Source organism: Mus musculus, chromosome 10 (assembly GCF_000001635.26).
Source record: "Mus musculus strain C57BL/6J chromosome 10, GRCm38.p6 C57BL/6J".
Classification (NCBI taxonomy): domain Eukaryota; kingdom Metazoa; phylum Chordata; class Mammalia; order Rodentia; family Muridae; genus Mus; species Mus musculus.
The window spans coordinates 46,646,156-46,671,268 of NC_000076.6; the positions used below are offsets into that span (position 1 = coordinate 46,646,156).

The window sequence follows — 25,113 nt, forward strand, 5'->3', positions numbered from 1 at the left end:
TTGGCTGTGTTAACCTCTGCTTTGGAAAGGAAAACAAACAAAACAAAACAAAACAAAAACAAAAACAAAACAAAAACTTCTTATGAAGGTTTTGCTTTGCTGTTTCTCATAGCTAGCAGATATGAGGGAATGAGATGTAAGTTGATTATGGGTTAAAGATCTCTTCCTGGGACCTAAAATGTTGGAACTCACGGGAAACATCAGATAATAAGGAAGAGAGGAGAATCCAGGTGAGGGTAATATGAGAAAACCATGGCTCTCACCTTTAACACAGAGAAAAGGGAAATTTATGAATGAGCATGCTGACGTGGCTTTAATAGTCTGTTGGAAAGAACCACTATGGTTTGGGATATTGCCTCTGAACTGCCTCTGACGAATTCCAAAGTAAGAAATAGACTTTCCCTTGTGAGGCTATAGGGCACAGGAGTAGACATGATCAGTCTGGGTACTGTTGAAAGAAAAATATTAAGTAGTATAACTACCCATCCCTGCATAATACAATGGCTGCATAACTCGAAGCACTATGAGGGAAATTAAGGCCTGATGGACTGATTTATATGAGCCATTAGTGATAGTGTGCTATTGATGTCTGCAATTCTCCAATTGAGGTACTAAAAAATGATAAAAGGACAAATAATTGGGTATGACAGGGTAAGTGTTTTATGCCCAGCTCATCAAGTCATATAGAACTGTATTCACAGAAGAGTTAAACGTGATCTTAGGGCTAATATGGGGCTTTGGTGGATTTGCTGAATCTTAGAGTGGGACATGACATTTATGAGGAAAGAGAAACTCTGAGAAAAGTGGACAACTATGACCATTGTGTACACCAAGTTGTAATGCAGGACCAGATGGCTTAGTTGGTAAAGGTACTTGCTGCGAAGACTGATGACATGTGTTTGCTCTCTAGAGTCTACATGATAGAAATCAGAACTCAGCTTCTCCATGTTCTTCTCTAATATCTACATTTACACTGTGGTGTGTGTGTGTGTGTGTGTGTGTGTGTGTGTGTGTGTGTGTGTGTACCACATATACACATTGGGTTGGAGGTTATAAATGTATTACCAAAAATAAAAATTGTAAAGTAATAAAGAAGGTATGATCAAAAAGATCAAGAAGACTAAGTCTGCCCAGTCAGTGAAGGCAGTGGTAAAACACCAGTTGTGTTGAGCCAAAGTTCCTCAGAGAAAAATTATTAGAAAGCAAAAAGTATCCTAGGGATATTATGGAAGGCTTTAAGGCTTCAAAAACAGATATTGGAAGAAATGATATAGCTTGTTCTACAGATGATCCTGTAACCCCACAGAGTATTTGAAGTAAAATATTGGGTGTGTGTGTATTGTTCACATTGTTATGGGTGCTTTCATCAGCAGAGTATGATTCCATCTCATGAAAATTATAGAGGCCTTTAAAGAGGATATGAATAACTCACTTAAAGAAACACAGGCAAAGAGGTAGAAGCCCTTAAACAAGAAACAAGTAAATCCCTTAAAGAATTACAAGAAAACAGTTGAAAGAATCAAACACAATTGTCCAAGACCTAAATATCAAAAAAGAAACAATAAAAAAATCATAAATAGAGGCAACCCTGATATGGAAATCTTAGGGAAGAGAACAGGAGCTACAGACACAAGCATTGTAATACAGAATATAAGAGATGTAAGAGAGAATCTTAGGCATAAAAGATACCATAGAAGATATAGACACACGGTCAAAGAAAATAAAAAGTGTGGAAAAACTCCTAACCAGAAATATCCAGAAAGTTCAGGACACAATAAAAAGACAAACCTAAGATTAATTGGAATAGAAGAGAACAAGATTCCCAGTCTAAAGATCCAGAAAACATCTTCAACAAGATGTTTTAGCAGAATATTTTAGATGTCATAGAAGAATACTTCCCTTACCGAAAGAAAGAGGTGGTCATAAATGCAAAAGAAGTCTACAGAACACCAAATAGATTGGATCAAAAAAGAAAATTTTCTTGTCACATAATAATCAAAACACTAAATGTACAGAACAAAAAAATACTATAAGCTATAAGGGAAAAATTCCATGTAACATATAAAGGCAGACCTATCAGAAATATACTAGGCTTCTCAACAGAGACTCTAAAAGCCAGAAGATTCTAGACAGAGATCATGCAGACCCTAAGAGAATATAAATCCCAACCTAGGCTACTATACCCAGCAAAACTCTCAATCACCATAGATGGTGAGACCAAGATATTCCAAGACAAAACAAATTTTAAAAATATCCTTCTATTCATCCAGGCCTACAGAGGATAATAGAAGAAAATTCCAACATAAGGATGGTATCAGCACCCAAGAAAACTCAAGAGGTTAATCATCTCATAACAAACTGAAAAGAAGAGAATCACACCTACATAATATTATCTCCAAAAACAAAAATAACAGGAACCAACAATTATTGTTCTTTAATATTTCTCAACATCAATGGGCTCAGTTCCACAATAAAATGATACAGGATAACAGACTGTGTGCATAAACAGGATCCAGCATCTTCCTGAATACAAGAAATACACCTCAGTGGCAAAGACAGACACTACCTTAGAGTAGTAGACTTTCAACCAAAAGTTATCAAAAGAGATGGGGAAGGGCACTTCATACTCATCAAAGGAAAAATGCAGCAAGATAAAGTCTCAATTATGAACATTTATGCCCCAAATTCAAAGATACCCACATTCATAAAAGAAACTTCTCTAAAGCTCAAAGCAGACACTGAATCTCGCACAATAATAGTGTGAGACTTCCACACCCCACTCTCAACAATGGACAGGTCATTGAAATAGAAACTAAGCAGAAGTTATAAACCAATTGATTATATGTATATATATATATATATATATATGTGTGTGAGTGTGTGTGTGTGTGTGTGTGTGTGTGTGTGTGTGTGTGTGTGTATATATATACAGATATATGCAGAATATTTCACCTTATCACACACACAAATATATATATATGCCTTCTCACACCTTATGGTACTTTGTCCAAAATTGACAATATAATCAGACAAAAAAATAAGCCTCAATAGATAGAAAAAGATTGAAATAATCTCACGAATTCTATCAGATCACCATGGAATAAGGATAAACTTCAATAACAACAAAAGCAACAGAAAGCTCAAAAATTCATGGAAACTGAACAACTCTCTACTCGATGATAACTTGTTCAGGGAAGAAATAAAGACTTCCTAGAATTCAAAGAAATTGAAAACACATCATATCCATACTTATGGGAAACAATAAAAACAATGTTAAGAGGAAAATTCATAGTACTAAAAAAACTTCATAAAGAAATTAGAGAAATCCTACAGTAGGGACTTAACAGAAAACCTGAAAACTTTAGAAAAAAGAAGAAAATATACACAAAAGGAGTAGATAGCAGTAAATAGTCAAATTCAGGACAGAAATCAACCAACTAGAAACAAAGAGAACAATACAAACAGTCAACAAAACCAAGAGCTGGTTCTTTGACAAAATCAGCAAGATGGCTAAAATCTTAGCCAAACTAACTAAAGGGCACATAGATAGTATCCAAAGCACCACAATCAGAAATAAAAAAGGAGACATAACAACAGAATCCAAGGAAAATTTTTAAAAATCAGCAGATCTTACTACAAAAGCCTATATTCATTAAAATTAGAAAATATAGATAAAATGGATTATCATCTAGAGAAATACCACATACCAGGAACTTCTAGGGAAATCTCCATCCCTGACCTCAAGCCATACTACAAAGGAGTAATGATAAAGACTACATGGTATTGGTACAGTGACAGACAGGTTGCTCAATGGAATAGAATTGAAGACCCAGAAATAAACTCCAGCATCTACGGATACTTGATCTTTGACAAAGAAGGCAAAATAATATAGTGGATAAAAGAAAACATCTTCAACAAATTATGCTGGTCTCACTGCTGGTCTACATGTAGAAGAATGAAAATTGATCCATTTTTCATCTCCTTGTTCAAAGCTAAAGTCCAAATGGATCAAGGAGCCCAACATAAAACCAAATACACTTAATATAATAGAAGAGAAAGTGGGAAAGTTCCTCAAACTCATTTTCACAGGGAAAATTTCCTAAACAATACACCAATGGCTCAGGCTCTAAGATAACAATTGATAAATGGGACCTTTGAAGCAGAAAAGCTTCTGTAAGGCAAAGGATACTATCAATAAAATAAAACAGCAACCTACAGATGGGCAAAAGATCTTCACTTTCCTTACATTTGATAGAGGGCTAACATTCAGAATATATAAAGAATCCAAGAAGCTAGACTCAAAAATAAATCCAACTTAAAAAATGGGGTACAGACCTAAACAGCTAAACAGGAAATTCTCAACAGTGGATTAAAATGACCATGAGATTCCACCTTACACCAGTCAGAATGGCTAAGATCAAAAATTCAGGTGACAGCACATGCTGGTGATGATGTGGAGAAAGAGGAACACTCTTCCATTGTTGGTGGGTTTGTAAACTGGTACAACCACTTTGGAAATCAATCTGGTCGTTCTTAAGATAATTGGAAATACTTCTACCTGAAGACCAAGATACCACTCCTGGACATATACCCAAAAGATGCTCCATCATACCACAAGGACATGTATATCACTATCTTCATAGAAGCCTTATTTGTAATAGCCAGGAGCTGGGAACAACCCACGTGTCTGTCAATGAAATAATGGATACAGAAAATGTGGTTCATTTACACAATGAATTACTACTCAGCTATTAAAAATGAGTAACTCATGAATTTTGCAGGCAAATGCATGGAACTAGAAAATATCATCCTGATTGAGGTAATCCAGATCCAAAAAGACATGCATGGTATGTACTCATTGCTAAGTGAATATTAGCCAAAAAGTTAAGAATACCCATGATGCAACTCACAGACCATAGAAAGCTTAACAAGAAGGTAGACCTATGTGTGGATACTACAAACCCACTTATAAGGGGGAATAAAATAATCATGAGAGGCAGAAGGAAGGAGGAAACTTGGTAGTAAAGGGGAGGGCAGGAGGAAGGCAGGCAGGATCACATAAGGGGAGACCAGGGAGAAATCCAGAGGTCCAGGAGAATGAATGGAAATATGCAGGGAGGGGTTGAGGGTCATGGAGAAACCTCTAGAATGTCTAGATGTTTATGGGGCTGAGCACATGTCTTTGTTAGGAACACCCTTGAGTATTCAGATTTATGGAAATAGTAAGAAAAAGTCATCTAAAAACAAGGGTACTTTATGATTGGTTAGTATCACATCACCCAGATCAGCCTGGATACCTTTGGAAGCATGGAGGAATTATTTATGAATTATGCTTGATTTTATTGCAAGATATAGTAATGTTGGCTCGTAAAATGTGCATTTCTCATTCTTCCTTTTTAAAAGATCCTGTCTTACGGAAAGACTGTAAAAGAACAATAACCATTTCATTCACATACTGTTCATCTTTTATGTGTTTGGCATTTCAGCACACTTTAAGCTCAAATGTACTTCAGTGTTTAGCCAAAATAATTATGGGTTTATTTGCAAATGTTTCTATTTTATCGAGTCATATATGTCTCACATTTTTACTTCAAAGAAAAAAACTGGTTAATCTATGTCAAAAGAAATTGTCATTTATGTATGGTATGTCCTTGTATCTCTAAATATTATATCTGTAAAGAGTAAAACACATGATGTACCACAGAAATGATGGTTGCATGACTGCTATTGGATGTTAGAGTACAAATGATGTTTAAAAAGAGGCCCAAGCTGAAGTTTTTAATATACTACAAGATCCATGCTAGATATTTCTTTTCTATTTCTAACTTTGAAAATTACTAAAATGAATATTTTACTCACAACTTAATGAATATATTTAGTTTTAGTTTAATACGTTTCTTTAAGAAGAGATAAAAACCAAATAATTATCTGTACACTGTTGAAAATAGTCATTATCTTACTGTAAGCAATATTTCTTCTGAAAGAGGAACAAGTCACTGTAAACTAATAAAAAAATTTATTTGATTTACTATATTAATGGAAGTTAAACCATGAACATCTACTCTGCAATTCTCAGATTTGGATCAGTTTCATATTTATTTTCTAAGATATATGGATTGCTACAAAACAGAATTGTAACCTCAATAACATATATTACTACTTGTGATAATATTAACCATGATATTGGTGATTTGTCCTGCTTTTCCTAATCTCAGACAAGAACATTGTACATCTAAAGGAATTACAAATACTGATAGTACATTAGAAACTGATGTACAACTACTTTTGCTTTAAATGTCATGATATTAATCATGATGCTTCTATGTTGTCTAGAGGTACTGTTTTTAAGATCAAAAAACATCTTTATTTCTTTTCTCTGTTTAGTGAACATATCTGTCCTGCCATATCTGGGTCTGACAAAATTTTAGCTCCATCAAATTATTATTAGAGGAACTATTTGAAATGTGGCAGCTGGTCTGTGAGGAGGAGCCAAACTTAGTATCATTGTCTAATGTGTGTCTGATTCAGGGGTTGGTTTGGAAAATGGGTATCATCTAGCTCTTCAAATTTTCTTTCATATAACCTGGTCAATTAGACTCAGAGAGGAAATGTATGCATTTAATGCGAAAATGCAAATGATTGGCTTGCTGTCTTTCTTAAATAGCAGAAACTACATGTACTAGCATTACCCTACATGTAGAAAACAAACAAAATTTGATAACTGCAAAGTGTTTTCTGCAACTGAAATGCCCCATTTCTAACCAATAAAAGCAGCAGGAGAACCAACTGTGAGTATAATTTCGAAAATTCAATTTGCAAAATATATCCAGTAGCAACCTACCAGATAAATTGCTTAAAGTTTAAGCAAAGTAAGATTTTTTTTATATCATAGGGCTATTTGATGGTTTGTTCATATCAGACTTGTTGCATATAATTCTTACCAATAGAGAATTGAAACAGATTTTTTCAATTGATAATTCTTTTTCATTATATTGTATGAAATCATTCTGTCAATCTGAACATCCTACCCACTTCAACTAAGATTTAATTTGGGTACTTTAATGCTTTTATATTTTAGGGATTTAGTTAATAATTCCATACAGAACTTCTACTTACAGTGTAAAACCTGTATTAATGGTCTTAATAGTTGTTTATAACTCTCCATAATTGCAACCTTTTAGAGAACACAAAAATGCTTTTGTGTTCAAAAATGTATTTATACTGCATAATAAAACAATAAGTGAAAACTATTTTCCAGGAATTTAACATTTAGGATGAAGTATTTTCTCCTTTGTATGAAGATTTTCTGTTCTTAAAATTGAATCCACAGTTGCATCCTACTGAACACTCACAAGCTCATGTCATAATTATTTTGAGTTTATAGACATGAAACTTATTAATAAGTACATACATGTGATTATGTTTTCATCATTTAAAATAAAATTTTAAAGTAGAACTGTGGAAACTATACTTCTATCTTTAAACTGCATCACTACTCACTACTTAAGTCTTTCTAAAGATTCAGTCATCTCATGAGGACTTAGAAAAGGTGACAAGGATATTTTCAGTTTCTCACAGTAACCTGAAAAAGTTGAAATAAGTAAAAGATCATTATTTTATAAAAGACCTAATTATTGGGGCTTCATTATTTTTCCTTATTTTCCTTTTTGTTTATTATTAAAATTATTGTTATTAATTGAAAGAATTTTTAAATTTAAATGTATTTTAATCATATACTCCCCCTTCCCCAAATTCTCCCAAATCCTCTTCCATTCCCTACCTACTCCACTTTAGTTTTTTTCAAAAACAAACAAAACTCAAATTAACAACAAAAGCACCCAAAACCAAGAAAACAAATTAAAAATATACATCAAAGAGAAGAAATCCAAACACCATTTCTAACCAAATAATATTACACACACACACACACACACACACACACACACAAAACCAACAAGACAACCAAAAAGTGATGGAGTCCAAATCTATGCTGGTAGATGTCACTTGAACATGAGGCCTGTCTTGGTGTTGGTATACCTAGCGTCACCCTATTAGAGAAAACTATCACTTCCAAACAGGGCTAAGATATAATTCAGTTGCTAAGCTTTATGCTAGTAGCTAAGTATTGATTGATTCATTCATTCTTTCATTTTGTCAAAAATAGCAATAATATTAATAAATGAGGTAAAATAAAAATTATCATATCAAAGTTGGACCAATCATAGCAACAGAAGTAAAAGAACCCAATAAAAGGTAACAAATCAGAGACCCACTCATTTGCACACTCAGAAATCTCAGAAAAACACTAAACTGGAAGCCATATATATAAATACTGATGGCCTGGTATAGACTGTGAAGGCCCTGCACATGGCACTTCAGTCTTTGTTCTTAAGAGCTTTGTTCCTGTTGATTTAGAGGGGTTTGGTTTTAGGTGTCTTCTATCATCTCTAGTTGTTATATTTATTCCATATCCTCTTCTGAGGGGTTTACTGAGTTCTGAGAGGAGGGAATTGATGGAGCCTTCCCATTTAGACCTGTGTGTTCCAAGATTCTCCCCTTATCTCTCTGTCTCTGTGTCTGTCTCTTTCTGTCTCTTTCTGTCTATCTATCTCTCTGTGTCTCTGTCTCACCCTCTCTTGTCTTTGTCTCTGTTTCTTTCTCTTTCTCTCTCTCTCTCTCTCTCTCCCTCTCTCTCTCTCTCTCTCTCTCTCTCTCTCTCTCTCTCTCTCTCTCTCTCTCTCTCTCTCTCTCTGTGGTGTGTGTGTGTGTGTGTGTGTGTGTGTGTGTGTGTGTGTGTGTTTGGGTATTGTGAAGTGTCTGGCTGTGGGTCTCTATATTTGTTTCCATCTGTTGAAGGAGAAAGCCTTTCTGTGGACAACTGAACAAAGCCCTGATCTATGAGTGCAGTAGAATATCATTAGGAGTCCTTCTGTCACATAGATTTATTTGTTCTTTTTTAAACCACTATTTATTTCAGGAAATATTAAAAATGAACCTGCTCATTCCTATGCTTGTGCCCTACTACTCTCAGCCCTGGAGGTCTGGCTGGCCGGTTCTTATGTCACAGAGATTATCTGGCCCGGAGCTCCCAAAACGTCTCCACCCAGCTTGCTAAATTCTCACTGGCAAATCTTTACCCTGCCAACCCAGTGCTTTAAATCTCTCATGGCTTTTATGGTGTACCTCAGGCAAATCCATGCCATACCTTTCTCTATTGAGCCTGGAAAAGCTACCGCATGAAGGAAAACACAACACAAACTTAGTTCAGAAACGAAAGTAACTCAATCATTGGGTGCAGCAACTAAAATCCTAATTTTTAAGCGTTATTAAATCTAAATCCTCTGGTGGCGAATCCTGAAGGACCCGTCATTGAATCCAGAAGACACTCATAGCTACATCTTGTCCTCATGCTCTCCTCATCCAAAAAGTCCTAAATCTATCCTGCTTCATCTCTTCCTCTGTCCAACCCAAAAGTCCCTCCTACTTGCCCAAAGATTGGCTCCTTTATTCACTATGGGATTGGTTCACAAGAAGTCACTTAAGTACATGTGAGTCACTCCTTGTCAGCAGCCCCTCCAAGGAGAGAAGGATTACCATCAAATTACAAACAGCACCAGACCCATCCGCCCAACTATTATTTGGTTTTACTCAAGTATGTGTTTAGTGTCAGGAACTTGGTCACACAAGGAATGTTGAATATGCATACCATCTTGAGTAGTGGGCCTTAAGTGTGTTGGCTACTCCCAAAAGATTTGTCTTACCACTCTACCCTATCATATCTTGCAGGCAGTACATCATTGTAGATAAAGGGTTTCTGGTTGGCCTTGGATTTGTGCTTCTATTTTGATTGTGTGGAGGTTTCCTTCTTGTAACCAAAGATGTTAGATCATAGGAATAAAAGCTCTATGTAGGCATCAGCTCAACTTCTTAATTGTCAATGAGTTGTACAGGTGTTGTCTTCAGCATTGGGTCCCTTCTGCTAATTTGTGGAGAGCAACCTATAGCTTTGGCAACAGTATGGGTTTTGTGGGCATTCTCACAAGGCCACTTTGGCCAGTAACTTAATTAGTTATAACCCAATTCCAGTATAGGAAATTCCATTTGGTGGCAAGAGATGGCCAGTTGTGACTCTGAATCCCCAATAGTTGTTGATTTTATTTAGATCACCTTTATAACCTAATATTTAGTAATTTTTGTACTGTATTAGGTTTTCATATTACCCCTCAAATGCCTTTCTATATCACTGTCTCTCCGTATCAACCCATGTCTATCTACTATATTTCCATTTCCTAAGGAGAAATATCTGTTCCATCTAGTTACATAATATATACCTACCCTCTGCGGCTTTATGAATTTTAGCTTGGTTATTACAGCAATTATCTACATATAAGCAACTATATTATTATATTTGTCCTCCTGAATCTAGTATACCTCCTTTAAGATTATTCTGTTTTTCTGGGTATATGCCCAGGAGTGGTATTTCTGGGTCCTCAGGTAGAACTATGTCTAATTTTCTGAGGAACCGCCAAACTGATTTCTAGAGTGGTTATAGCAGTTTTAAATCCCACCAGAAATGGAGGAATGTTCCTCTTTCTCCACAACTTCACAAGCATCTGCTGTCACCTGAGTTTTATCTTAGCCATTCTGACTGGTTTAGAGCCATCCATTTGACTGAGCACAGGGTCCCCAATGAAGAAGTTAGAAAAAGGACCCAAGAAGTTGAAGGCGTTTGCAGTCCCATAGGAGGAACAACAATATAAACTAACCAGTACCCCCAGAGCTCCCAGGGACTAAACGAGCAACCAAAGAAAACACATGGTAGGACTCATGGCTCCAGCTGCATATGTAGCAGAGGGTGGCCTAGTCAGTCATTAATGGGAGGAGAGGCCCTTGGTTCTGTGAAGGTTCTATGCCCCAGAGTAAGGGAATGCTAGGGCCAGGAAGCAAGAATGGGTGGGTTTGTGATTAGAGTGAGGAGGGAGGGGATAGGAAGTTTTCAGAGGGGAAACCAGGAAAGGGGATAACATTTGAAATGTAAATAAAGAAAATATCTAATAAAAAAGATTATAATATTTTTGAATTAAATCTACTAACCTGAAAATTTTGTGATATCTTTCTCAACATCTGACTAAAACTTCATTGTGTAAATGTTTCATATTTTTTCTCATTCATTTTTCTGTTCAGGGATAACCTAGGTTCTTCCAATTTCTGGCTATTATAAGTAGAGCTGCAATGAATATGGTTGAACAAGTATCTCTCAGGTAGGATGAAGCATCATTTGGGTATCTGTCAAAGATAGAAGAGATAGATGTTCAAAGATAGAAAAGATATATGTTGAGGTAAATATATTCTCATCTTCCTGAAGATGTGCTGTGCTGGTTCCCATAGTGTCTGTAAAAGTATGCATTCCCAACAGCAATGTATGAGTTTTCTACTTGCTTGCTAGAATGTTTCTTGATTTCAACCATTTTGATGATGAAATAGACCAAGAAAGAAATTAGGAAAATACCTTTACAATAGCCACAAATAATATAAAATATCTTGGTGTAACTCTAAGCAAGCAAGTGTCAGACTTGTATGAGAAGAAGTCTAATTTTCTGAAGAAAGAAATTGAAGAAGATACAAGAAGATGGAAAGATCTCCCATGTTCATGGATCAGTTGGATTAACATAGTAAGAATGGCCATCTTACCAAAAGCAATATACAGATTCAATGCAATTTCCATTGAAATTCCAACACAATTTTTACAGACATCAAAAGAGGAATTCTCATATTCATATGAAAAAGAAAAAAATAGGCTAGCTAAAGCAGTTCTGAACAATTAAAAAAAAATTCTGGAGATATCACCATGGTCTCAGGTATCACATCAGGCTTTCTTTTCAACCCTCAAATTTCAGTTATGACTCTCTTAATTGAGCCCACATCATTCTACTTCTATTTCCCAACTACTTACTTGCTCCTCATAATGCTCCCCAGAGCCTCTGAGTGTTGGAGGTTATCTTAGAAGTGGTCTCAGGCATGGTATGCCTGCTCATTCATTATGGCATCAGACTGGTGGTCATCTGAGACTAGCTCCATTTCTGGGTCCCATAACACCCATCTGATGGTCATTGTGAGCACACTTCTCACCTGGGCCACCATAGTGACCCCTTGTACAGGTTGTGTGTCTCAGGCTCACTCCTGCCCAGGGTGTACTGTCCCAGGTCAGGTTCTTCTCATCTCTGGATTGCTCCTTGTCCAGGCCTTCTTCATGCTAAATTGTAGTAGTTTCATGCTGGCTGCCTGTCCAGGCACACAGTAGCTGGTTTGGTGCTCCCTTCAGGCTGGCTTTTTTTTTTTTTTTTTTTTTTTTTTCTTCAGGAACTAATTGTTCGGATATTCATAGATTGGAACATTGAGCAAAGACATAGCCTCTCTCCTTTCTGCCACCTATTGATGCCCATGTGACACAGCATCCACACTGGCAACGCCTTTAAGGGAAAGGTATATGAATTTTCAATTCATTGTTGGATTCAACTTGAAAGTGTTTTATAGGAGGTTCTGTACTACTTTTTAGTGTGTTCTTATCTGATTTTTGTATCAAGCTAATAATTCCTCCAAGAAGAAGTTTGGACATTTACTTTATCTTTCTGTTTTATAAAATAGTTTGAGCAAAAGTGCTTTGGGCTTATTAAATGTCTGGAAAAATTAAGTAGTGAATATATCTAGCACTGGATGTTCATTCGCTAGAATTTCTTTCACATTTTCAATCACATTGCTTATGTTTGTACTTATGTTCTGAACATACAATACCCCATGGAACATACTAACAAACAGAAGGGCTTTGGTAGTTTTGAACCTGTTATATAAGATTGTTTTTTTCCCCCCTTTGGGTTATAATAGTACATTAGGTCCATATTCTTTTGCTAACAGTATTATTATAGATGCATATTAATTATCCATGTGTTTTTCTCTGATTTATTGTGTAGTTTAGGGCAAGGTATACCATCAGAATACGTCATATTGTGAGGCAGCAGAAATTCAGAATTTGTGAAGACATGGTCTGACGAAGTAGTCTTTGGTACTGAGTCTTTACCCTTCTGTTGTGACAAGAAAGTACACGAATAGGGATAAACAATGATGCAGAGATATTTTCTAAGTCCCTATGATAACATAGATCAGATTAAGTCTTAAGATCATAGCTGGATGCCCTGGACACTTCATTATCCTATGCTCTGCATATTAGAAATCTCTTTTTAAAATTTTTAAGTTAAAAAAGTTCATCCTACTTCATGTGGCTACAGTATCACATATAATGTTCTTATACATGGAACTCTTTTCCTTCCACTTGATTTCAGCTTACTTCAAATCAGTAAGAGTGGGCAAGAATATATTCTGCTTTCCCTGGAATATTCCTAGCAATTAGCATCTCATTGTGATTACTGAAGTCTCATTTGTCACTACTAAATGTAACACTGTTTAGATGAAAACTTTTTGAGTACCTCATTTAAAAAGGATTCGTCTGACCATCTTCTGAGGTCAGCGTTCTTCCAGAGTCACTATATTAATATTAGAAGCAGTAGAACCTACTTTTATGTATTTATATCATTCCTGCCTCTTCCTAGTTGGATATGAGCTGCAAGAGGACAGAGTAACTTTGTTGGAAGATACAGTGTACTCACCAAATGAACATACATGCAAATGTCTGGCAAGTGATTTATCTGTTGATTGTTGGGAATTTTTCTGTTGAGTCGTTGGGATTTATCCATTGATTTCATGGGAATTCTTATAATTCCCATGAAAATAATTATGTTCAATGATAAAATGCTTTTATTTATAAGAATTTCTGACTGTTACCTTTTCTTTATATATATATATTTTTTTTTAATTAGGTATTTTCCTCATTTACATTTCCAATGCTATCCCAAAAGTCCCCCATACCCTCCCACCCACTACCTTACCCACCCATTCCCACTTTTTGGCCCTGGCATTTCCCTGTACTGGGGCATATAAAGTTTGCAAGTCCAATGGGCCTCTCTTTCCAGTGATGTCCGACTAGGCCATCTTTTGATACATATGCAGCTAGAGTCAAGAGCTCAGGGGTACTGGTTAGTTCATAATGTTGTTCCACCTATAGGGTTGGAGATCCCTTTAGCTCCTTGGGTACTTTCTCTAGCTCCCCCATTGGGGGCCCTGTGATCCATCCAATAGCTGACTGTGAGCATCCATTCCTGTGTTTGCTAGTCTCACAAGAGAGAGGTCTATCTGGGTTCTTTTAGCAAAATCTTGCTAGTGTGTACAATGGTGTCAGCGTTTGGAAGCTGATTATGGTTTGGATCCCCGGATATGGCAGTCTCTAGATGGTCCATCCTTTCGTCACAACTCCAGACATTGTCTCTGTAACTCCTTCCATGGGTGTTTTGTTCCCAATTCTAAGGGGCAAAGTGTCCACACTTTGGTCTTTGTTCTTCTTGAGTTTCATGCGTTTAGCAAATTGTATCTTATATCTTGGGTATCCTAAGTTTCTGGGTTAATATCCACTTATCAGTGAGTACACATTGTGTGAGTTCCTTTGTGATTGTGTTACCTCACTCAGGATGATGCCTTTTCTTAATCCTAAATATCTCTATTTATATATCTTTATCCCTCTCGGTGGGATAAAGAATTTGAAATGATCAATTGTATAAGATTAGGGTCTGAAGTTTAGCTTACTTGTTCATTTGTCACTGCCAATGGGTTTGTTAGTAAAAGTATCATTAGTATAAAAATTCCATAGATAATCAGCAGACAACAGTTCTCTTTGAAAAGGCCTAGATTAACTTCAGGCTTTCCCCCCTTTCTCCTAGAAATTTGGTCCTGTCTTCTAGCTGAGTATATCTTAAATATATTCAGAATTTGCTCTTTGCCTTTCTTCTGTCATTCACCACTTCGACAGTTATAATTTTTTGTACTATAAAAAGAGGTGATTTTTTTTCCAGAAAGGGTGATCAAAAGTTCTATTCGCTTAATCTTCTTAAAGGAAGGAAGTCATATTCATTATCTACAAGTGCTTTTTGTATAAACATGCAAAATCCAAATATACATATTAAATTTCATGAGACCACAAATTCTGGATGCACTGAAAATTAATTCATGTTATAGTTGTGCTGGTTAAAATGAAGTTATGTTAGTCTTGTATTCTCCCAATGAAAATTGAAGAAAATTTTCTGCTTTTTTATGTGGAGAACTAAGAAACTTAACACAAAGCTTTATATTAAACCTGGCTTTTACGTTTAAATATGTGAATAGGTTAATATTTCATCTTACATCCTCATTTTTCTATTGAATATATTAATTTATGCCAAAATATTTAGCTCTAAAATATAATATAGCCTATATAATTCTTGTTGGAAATGAAGTTACAGTGCTTATTTTTGCTCTAAAAAGCTTTAATTTTTACTAAAATAAAATACTATAAGGTGAGTCTGTTAACTGTGCATTGATTTTTACTAAATGTTAATAAAATCCGGTAATTACAAATGAGATAGGGTAATTTTAATGATATAAGATGTTTCAATATTTAATGATTGGAAACATTCAATGACTTAATTTTGACCACACACCAAATACATTGGAAAACAATGTGTTTTCTTTCCTTTGAAATAAATGACAGTGTAGCTAATGAAAAAAATCTATGAACTGATATTACAAACTATACTATATTTTTCATAATTTGTAGCTTGATGTACTAACCATAGTGTCTCAGAATGTAAATGTATTTTCAGATGTAGTCTTTAGAAGTAGTAAGGTTAAAATTAGTGCAGCAGTTACTATAACCTCATATGTCTGGATCCCCCTTCCGAGAAGAGTAGTCTCACGGAAGGAAAGCCATGAGAGTAAAGAAGAAGAAATTACTAGCCTATAAGCCAAGGACAAGTCTCAGAACCAACAAGTCTTTGTTGTTGAAAGCACCTAACGTGATAATTTGTTATGGCACTTGGAACAGGCTAACACAGACATGTATCTTAAATTGTTATGGTACTTGGGACAGGCAAATGTGGTCACCCAACCTAGATTAATTTGTTATGGTAGTCTGAAAATATTAAAATGGACACTCAACCTGGAGTGATTTGTTGTGGTAGTTAGAATAGGCTAACGTATCTGAGAGACACATGATTTTGGCCTTCTGTTCTGGATGTCCACATGTGTATAGAGGCCTAAGCCAAATACTCTCTCAACTAAGAGAACTGAAAAATTAAAATTCACATTAAAATACATGTACTTGAAACTCTAGCAGAGTAGTCTTGTCTTCTTTTAGCAAGTTATATATTTCAATAAACTATGTCTTTGCTATTATTTTTAAAGTAGTTCTACATGTCTATCACTTCATTTTTATACATTCTATGTTTATTGGGATAGATTTTGTTTTCTGTTTTTATTGATGGTGAACTCTGGTTTGGTTGTGTAATAGATAAAAATCCAAAGGCCCTAGGTTAACTGACTGGTAAAAGCTCACAAAGTTATATAGAACTGGAATGGTAGTCACCATCTTTCCACTCTAAATTTTTGCCAGTTTTGTCTTTCTCAAATCCTCTCTCTTTAGCTAAAATGTTTTGTATATTAGGAATAACCATTAGAGTCATCTCAGGCTGCAGTTAATCGTTTCCTAGTGACATATGTTACCAAAGTAATGTCTTGCTAATAGTATCAAAATATTGGAATATCAAAGACATGGAATGGAATAAATACCTCACAAGAGTTAAAGGTGAACTTTACGTGCTGACACTTGGCTCCTCTCTGATTGTTTTCATGTATGAGTTGTATGAAAACTTGATTGTAAAGTAAGACATGCTTCCTCTACTTGATCACAGAAAATATTAGAAAAACAAAAAACAAAACAAACAAATGAACAAACCAAAACCAAACCAAAACAAACAACAACTGCCTGGTAGAGTTTCTATAAAAGCTTTTTGGTACAATTCATTTTTCTAGTCTCTTGGAATTTGTGAATATAGTTCTTTAGAATTGGCTGTTTAATTAGAAGCAAAGCCTTCAAGAGCAACACCTATAGCTTATCACTCCTCCCTCATGGAGTTGCATTAGAATTCAGAACATGCTGCCCAAAATACACCACTTAGCACAAACCACCCCCTAATCTTCTGCCTTGGCATATGAATTATTTTGAGCTAAAGACACTTCAAAAACAGCAGGTGCAAGAGTCTCACTCTGACCTTCCTTCTGTTTCTTACAAGTTAGGAAATAAAGTACCCAGGTGGAAGATACTTTACCATGTGGAGGGAAGCAACATTATTTTCATCAAAACAGGGTGTTAAAACCTATATAGAATTGTGCCCTGAACATTTAAAGGCATCTTTCATGTTCAAGCCTTGCCATATAATTTAGTTGTTTTTTCACAACTTACTAGTATTTGTTTGACATAGAATATAAAGTTCAATGTTGTGGGACTTTTATTTCCCCACTGAAGCTCCTGATCTATGTATCATTTGTAATAATTAGGTGGTGTACTTTTATTGATGTTTTTTACATCAATTTAATTCTCAGGCTAGACAGGAATAGAATTCTAACATAGAGGAAGTAAGTTTGTTTCCCAGACAGACTGATGGTATACACAGGCATGATGGTCACAAAATAACTTCCATGTAAGCTAGCCCTAAATATGAAATCACCATAATGCCTTACTATTTTTAAGCCCGTTTAGCCCATAAGCAGGTGTGGTTGGTGGTGTAGCAACTTTTCAGTTGTTGTGATAAAATATCTTGTCAAAAACAACATAATGCAGAAAGGTTTTCTTTTGGCTTACAGTTGCAAGTGGGAGTGTTGATCATCACCGGAGACAGGACAGAAGGTAAGCAAAGTATGTGGCATGATCACAAGGCTTGTAGCATTTCATCTGCACTAGATTGATCTATCTATCTCTATCTATCTATCTATCTATCTATCTATCTATCTGTCTGTCTGTCTGTCTGTCTATCTATCCATTCTGCACAAATCAGAGAAATCATGATAAATTCTTAAAGATAATGAATCCTATTATACATATGTCAATTGTGTTATATGTTGTTGAAGTCAAACCAGTCATAGATAAAATATAGTAAAATATTAGAGGGGCGAATCTTTCAGAGAATTTGCACCTATATTGTACTTTTGTTCTGCAGTTTCTGCATATTTACAAACAAATCTAAATATTTATTTTGCTAATATTAAAATTATTCAGGATCCAATAATGTAGGTATGTATAAATATATGCATAAAGGTGTGTATACACATGCACATATTAGGTCTACTCTTTACAATTTGCTTTCAGTGTTAATTCACATGTGCATTGATTTCTTTAACATATGAGTTTGCCCAATGAAAGGACAGTGACAGAAATTGAGCAGAGCTCTCTGTTTTATCTGTACAACTGTAGCAATGGTATACTTTATATATGAATTGAAATCCAAGTTAATCATTCAGGTAAGCATTTTTTAAAGGTAAGACTTAGTTTTTCTCCATACAGTTTTTGCTTCAAGATTAGGTGTAAGTCCTGTATTGGTGTTTTGAGTGGTATGCTAGAATCAGTGAAGGTCTCAGGAAGAGATCTATCAGTAGATGATTTTCCTATAGATGTGTGAATTTCATGTCTCCACAACTTACATTCTCTTCTATACTTACGGTCATATACAAGTGTATATGCATGAGTGGACCTGTGACTCCCTCTCTCTGTTTCTTTGTCTCTATTCTCTCTCATCATGCTGGTTTTAGATGTATACAATATCATGACCCCACTGAATTATGATAAAGGTGAAAAGTTCATGTCTCCCAGTTATCACCTCATCACTAAAATATCATACCTCAAAAGAATATTACCATGTTTGTGACCATGTTGGTATAGCTAAGCCTCTGCACTACCAGCCATATAAAATATAGCATATATTATTATATCAGCACCTAATACTTGATAATATAAAAGATGGTATCACTGGTATAAGTAATAATTGAATTATGCTTTTGTTATTATATAGTGTATAATTAGATGTATGCACTAACAGGCAAGCATTAATTAAATGTTTTATGTGACATGTCTCATGCATGTAATATTGCATGCGAATTTCTATTAGTAATAATTAAGAGAAACCATATGTACTTCCAATTATCATTTACTCCTTCCTATTGTCACAGCCCTTGAACCAGTCTCATGAGACGCATGTGTTCATATTTTGATGGTCTGTCCCCCTCCATATCCCAGAATAGCTGTAGTCATTTTGTTCCATGACTTCCAGCTGTTTCATATTGTTGCTGTAATATGCCTGCCAGTCATTGACACAGAGAAATGACTTAACTCAGAGCAGGGTAATGCTGACCACATCTCTATTATGTTCTGAATGTTCTGAGGTTTGTTAATCTTAAGAAATTTCATAAAGCTTCACATAAGACTCATCAAATTAAAGGTAGATATGAATTGTTATGCCTAAAATGGCTTGAGTCAGACTTGAGTCAGACAGAGCTGACCACCAGGCAGCACTTCCTGCACCTGCATATGAGCTCATTGTAGCTTTGTGTTTTGTTTCCTTTAGAAGCTGACAGAGAAAGAAGTTTGGTATCACAGTTTCAGGCCCTGATTTGAACTATGTCCTTGGTCTGCCTAGTATTAGGAGGCGCATTCAATAAACCATCCCTGTCTCGCTGAGATCACTATTCCTGTGGTTTGTGGAGCACAGTCCACTACAGTACGAAGTCTATTTGAAGCTTATGTTTCCTTTATAAAATGATTGTGTGTAATTTTAAGAGGCACATGCTTGGTCTGGCTAGGCTCTGGGATCAACAGCCACCTGCCTGCTAGCTAACGCCTCCCCCACCAATGCCAGGCTTTGCTTCTGTAGAACTCTAAGATCACGCTCTCACCAGCTCAGGCTTCACTGTCGTTACCTCTGCCCTGAAGCTCAGTCCTTTGCCCTATCCTCCTGTTGCAAAGCCTGGCCTAATTCAGCTCTGGTTGTGTTCTTTCTCTCCTGCCCACCTGAGTGGCTGTGGAAAACATCAGACAGCCTTAATATTTAATACCAACTAGATTTGCATAGGTAAATCTCCAACCCCAATGTGCCCATGCAAAGAACACACAACTCAGTTATAATATTATAAACTGAATGGCTAGATTGGTCAGATATACCTCTAAACCACTCTATTCCCCAGCTATGAGATAGCTTGCTACCTGTGGCTCCTCCAGGCCACGTGGTGCATCTGCTCCACCTCCTCTTTCTCCATCTTCCTCTCCCTCCCTCCCTCCATCTCATCATCTCTTTCCTTTTCCTCTCTCTTCTCTAAAACTTCCAGCTACCCCTTTTTCTTCCACTGCCTAATCACAGGCTATAGCATTTATGTGACCAGTTAAAATGGAGATAGAGTTGACATGGGATCATCTGAGTACGTGATCTGCTCCTCATCAGGAACAGGATTAGCATCAAAATACAAACAGCCCCAGGGCAATCCACAGCATAAAATGTACAAGAAGGTCATTCTATATGCCTTGTTTAGCTTTCGGCATGTGTCAATTTTCCAGTTTTCTGTTTTGTATCAAATTTAGAGTCAAACAGAAAGAAAATCAGATATATAACAGAATAGTCTCATTTCCTTTGTACTTTATAAAATTCCAAAGGTTTCATAATCATTCACATAGATTTTCCAGTATGCTTCATTATGAGTGGTGGATGTGTGTGTGTGTGTGTGTGTGTGTGTGTGTGTGTGTGTGCGTGTGTGTGTACGTGCATGCACAGAGGGCAGAACTCTTCGTTAGTGTCTTCTTCTACCACTGTCTCCTGTACTTTTTGAGATAGGTTCTGCCACTACAGTTTCTAAATTCAGCTAGACTGGTTGCCCAGTGATCTCTAGGATTCTTCTATTCTAGCATATTCTGAGGTCCTGATTGAGGTTGCAGAAGGACTACCATGCACAGCTCTTTATATGTGTCTTTGGGATTTGACTTACTTTTGCATGTTTGTACAGCAAGTATTTACTGAGCCATCTCCTCAGCACCCACAGTGTGCTTTTTTTTCTTTTTTCTTTTCTTTCTTTTTTTTTTTTTTTTTTTTTTTTTGAGACAGGGTTTCTCTGTATAGGCCTGGCTGTCCTGGAACTCACTCTGTAGACCAGGGTAGCCTTGAACTCAGAAATCCACCTGCCTCTGCCTCCCGAATGCTGGGATTAAAGGTGTGCACCACCAACGCCCGGCTCACAGTATGCTTCTCAATCTTCAGTGTAATATATCATATGAATGGTATCTCGTATGGCTTGAGTCAGACCTTACTAAGACAATCTTGGAATGGAAAACAAAAAGAAAAACACACAACCTTACAGTAAAGCTATACTTATATTGCCTGTGTTCTCTGGTGGAGAAACCACAGCATCATGAAACCTCTTATTATATTCATTTGAACAAGGAAGCAGCATTTTTGCTTACATCTGAACAAAGGAGTGGGGTTATTAGATGCAAATAAAGAGGCAAGGTTTATGCTTTGTAGCTGAATTAATGAGATAGAGTTGACTAACCTCTGTATGTGCAGCCTCTGTGGGGGAACAGCCTGCAGGCTATAATCACAAGAGTAAGAAAGCTATAGTGGAGTTTTCTTGCGCACACTCTGAAACTCAGATGTGACCCCTGAGGGAGGCTTTGCCACTTCTCTCTGAGCCTAATGAACGGAGTTAGGGTTGGGAACTTTGCCATCTTTCCATGAGTCTGAGTCTTTGAAGTCATTGGACTTGGCTTTGCCCATGTCACCAACAAAAAATTCACTCAAAGCATCACTTAGGCAGGTGTTCCTCTGCTGTCCACAATGAACCTTCTCCAGTTTTCATTCAAACATCCAACCAGCAATTGTTGCATCACTCTATATACAGGAAATTCATAAAATTCATTTCTCTTAGAGGGTAAAAGAGTAGTACGAGATAAAAATTGGAGAAGTGTTGCTAAGATTTAAAGAATATCATGATCCTGGTTAATATCCTTCCTTAAAATAAAATTACAAGTGAGAAGAATTATGAATGGTCTATTTATTTCAACAGATAAAAAGGATCTATGGCCGGGCGTGGTGACGCATGCCTTTAGTCCCAGCACTCGGGAGGCAGAGGCAGAGGCAGGCGGATTTCTGAGTTTGAGGCCAGCCTGGTCTACAAAGTGAGCTCCAGGACAGCCAGGGCTATACAGAGAAACCCTGTCTCAAAAAACAAATAAACAAGCAAAAAAAGGATCTATGGCAGACAACATATGTACAGACATTCTCACAACATTGCTTGTAGAAAGCCAAAGATATTTTACATTCTAAACCAGACATTTTAGATTTCTGTCTTTAGTAAAAACACAAAATGATGGTCTACATTTGGAATTGTTCTTATGTTCTTATCATATCATGAATAATTTTTTTTTTACCTTTAAATTGTAAATTCATTACATACTTGCATGTTTTCCTAGTTAGAGTTACTATTATTATGATGAAACACAGTGGCCAAAACAACTCCGGGAGGAAAGAAAGAATTAGGCCTGTACTTCCATATCACTGTTCATCGTTGAAGGAAGCCAGAGCAGAAACTCAAGCAAGACAACAACCAAAAAGAATAAGTTGATACAGAGACCACAGAGCAGTGTTACTTACTGGCTTGCTCTGCATGGCTTGCCCAGCCTGCTTTCTCATAGAATTCAGGACTGACATACCAGGGAAAGCACCATCCACAATGAACTGTGATCTCTCCATCTATCATTAATTAAGAAAATTCTCTACAGACTTGCCTGTAGCTTAGACCTTATGGAGGCAATTTTTGAATTAGGGTTTCCTCTCCTCTATCATAACTCTACCATGTGTCAAGTTTATCTAAATATAGTAAACACACACACACACATACACAGAGAGAGAGACAGAGAAAGACAGAGAGACAGAGAGACAGAGAGAGAGAGAGAGGGAGAGTCTATATTGCATAGAACATAATATATTCTAGTTGTGCAGCATACACTAATTGTTAGTCTGGAACCTCTGCTCATCCCCTTCACAAGCTAGGAAACCCAGTCTGCCCTCCTTTCCCCAATCCTCCCCTAAAGAAAACTCTCCCATATGCATGGAGAAAATACCGCACTAACAAGTAATTACTCCTCATCTCTGTTTCCATTAGCCCATGCTAGAGTGCCCATTTTTGAGGGGCTCAGTTTTTGACCATGTGTGATCACAATCCCAGCTACTAGATGGCAAGTCATCACTCCTCGCCTAAAGTCTGTAAACACCCCTCCTTTAGCATTGATGTGTGACTTCACTGACCTCCATCTGTGAGATCTATGAACCCAACCCAAGACCTGCCTCCTAATAAACATGCTTTTATCTATTTTAATCTGGTCTAATCTGATCTATATCTGTGTCACTGAGGGTAAGATAATGCTTATCAATAATAATATTTACTGATAGATATTTTATCATTAGTTATTAGAGTAGGAGTTTTAAGAATTAAAATAAAGAATAAATAATATATTAAAATAAAATTGATGTGAATATTCATTTAAGTTATACAACAAATAACTGACATATTTGCATAGATTATGCATGGGTGCTAAATTAAGACTTTGATTAGGCCTAATATTTATGCATTTTTAACATCTTATTTGATTATCACATCTACATATATTCATATATATGTACAAAATTAATTAGGAAATTTGCTTATTATGTTCAAGATAATATAATATTTTCTAACTATCTAAACCATTTATTCAGTTCTAGAGAAAATTAGTTTTGCTTTCATTTTAAAAATTTATAAAACATATTTCCTTTTTATTCTTAATTTATAAGATGAGAAAATTTATTTACATAACTTCCTCTTATTTTCACATTAATTTAGCAATGTAACACTATTCCTATTAAGTATTTCAGGAAGTTAGAAAACTTAGAAGTTTTGGAAAGACATGTGTCCCAACAAAATTATTTAATGCATTAAATAAAGGTATCTGGATCACAGGAATGAGTTTGTAATCGCAACGGGCCTAAACAATTCAATATGCCAGTTGCCACAAGTTGGGTTTGTCACAAAACCTGAGTGATCCCACAGATATCCTTTGAGAAATTGTATCTCGACCAGGAACTGAAGCTGGTCAGAGAGTATAGGCTCAGAAAGGAAAGTGAGTTGTGGAGGATTAAATTTACCTTGACTAAGAGCCATAAGACTGCTCTGCTTCTGCTGAGGCTAGGCAAAAAGGACCCATAATGTCTTTCTGAAGGCGATGCTCTCTACTGACATGACTTGTCAGCATTGAGGTGCTTGATGGGGGCAAGCTGAAGCAGGATTACATCCTCAGCCTGAAAATTGAGGCTTCTTGGAGAGTCAGCTGCAGACCCAGGTCTTTAAGCTCTGCCTGGCCCAATTTATTCACCATGTCCATGTGCTCATCCACCGGTGTGAATTCGAGGGGGCAGGGAGGTCTGCCTGCAGGTGGTGAACATCACATCCTTTATTGTCTGTCTGCACTCCTAGAAACACATCGACTTCTCCCTCCAGTCTCCTTATTGTCGTGGTTGTTCAGGCATGGAGAAGAGGAAGAATGCCAAGAAAGACCCATGGTGGGCTGGAGCTGGTGATGATGAGAAAAGAATAAAATTAGGACCTTTCTGCATTGAAGGATTGGCTAGTTTTCCAGTTGAGAAGTAAAACAGTATTGACACTTAAACATTAAGGTATCTGATAATCACCCCAATATTTTGGACCAAGTATTATAACTGATTAGATACATTAATTCCTTTCCTCCCATTTTTTTTTCTCTTCAACCTAAAGTGCTTGCGTTTATATATCATACCACTATGCCAGGTATAATTTATTCTAGTTCCTTGCAAATGAATCATCTGCTTCAGGGTTTTACTTTGTAATCTTTTCAAAATAAATTGCAGACGTAGCAAAAGTCTTGGATCGGTGGGAGAATAATGGGAATGGCCTATATAGATTTAGCTTCATTGTTCTAATGATTGGCTGGTGGCAATCTCTCAGCAAGGCAGAGACAGAATCCCTGACATAATGTTACAGACACATGAGAGTGATTCTGGAGGTGACCGAACACTGGATGAATGTACGGGTAAACAGAGCAGTGACCTAGACTCCTTTTCATTAGAGTATGTGTTATGGGAATGGTAC

General features: G+C 36.4%; 1 non-coding gene and 1 pseudogene across 1 annotated transcript; one reads left to right on the forward strand and one right to left on the reverse strand.

The window, feature by feature from the left end:
- Window positions 1-12,352: 12,352 nt before the first annotated feature.
- Window positions 12,353-12,483, reverse strand: Gm23481. Its single transcript, XR_003949111.1, has one exon. It is a non-coding gene; the product is annotated as a small nucleolar RNA SNORA17 (small nucleolar RNA).
- An 11,505-nt stretch (window positions 12,484-23,988) lies between these two features.
- Gm19994 lies at window positions 23,989-24,636 on the forward strand (annotated as a pseudogene).
- The last annotated feature ends 477 nt before the right edge of the window (window positions 24,637-25,113 follow it).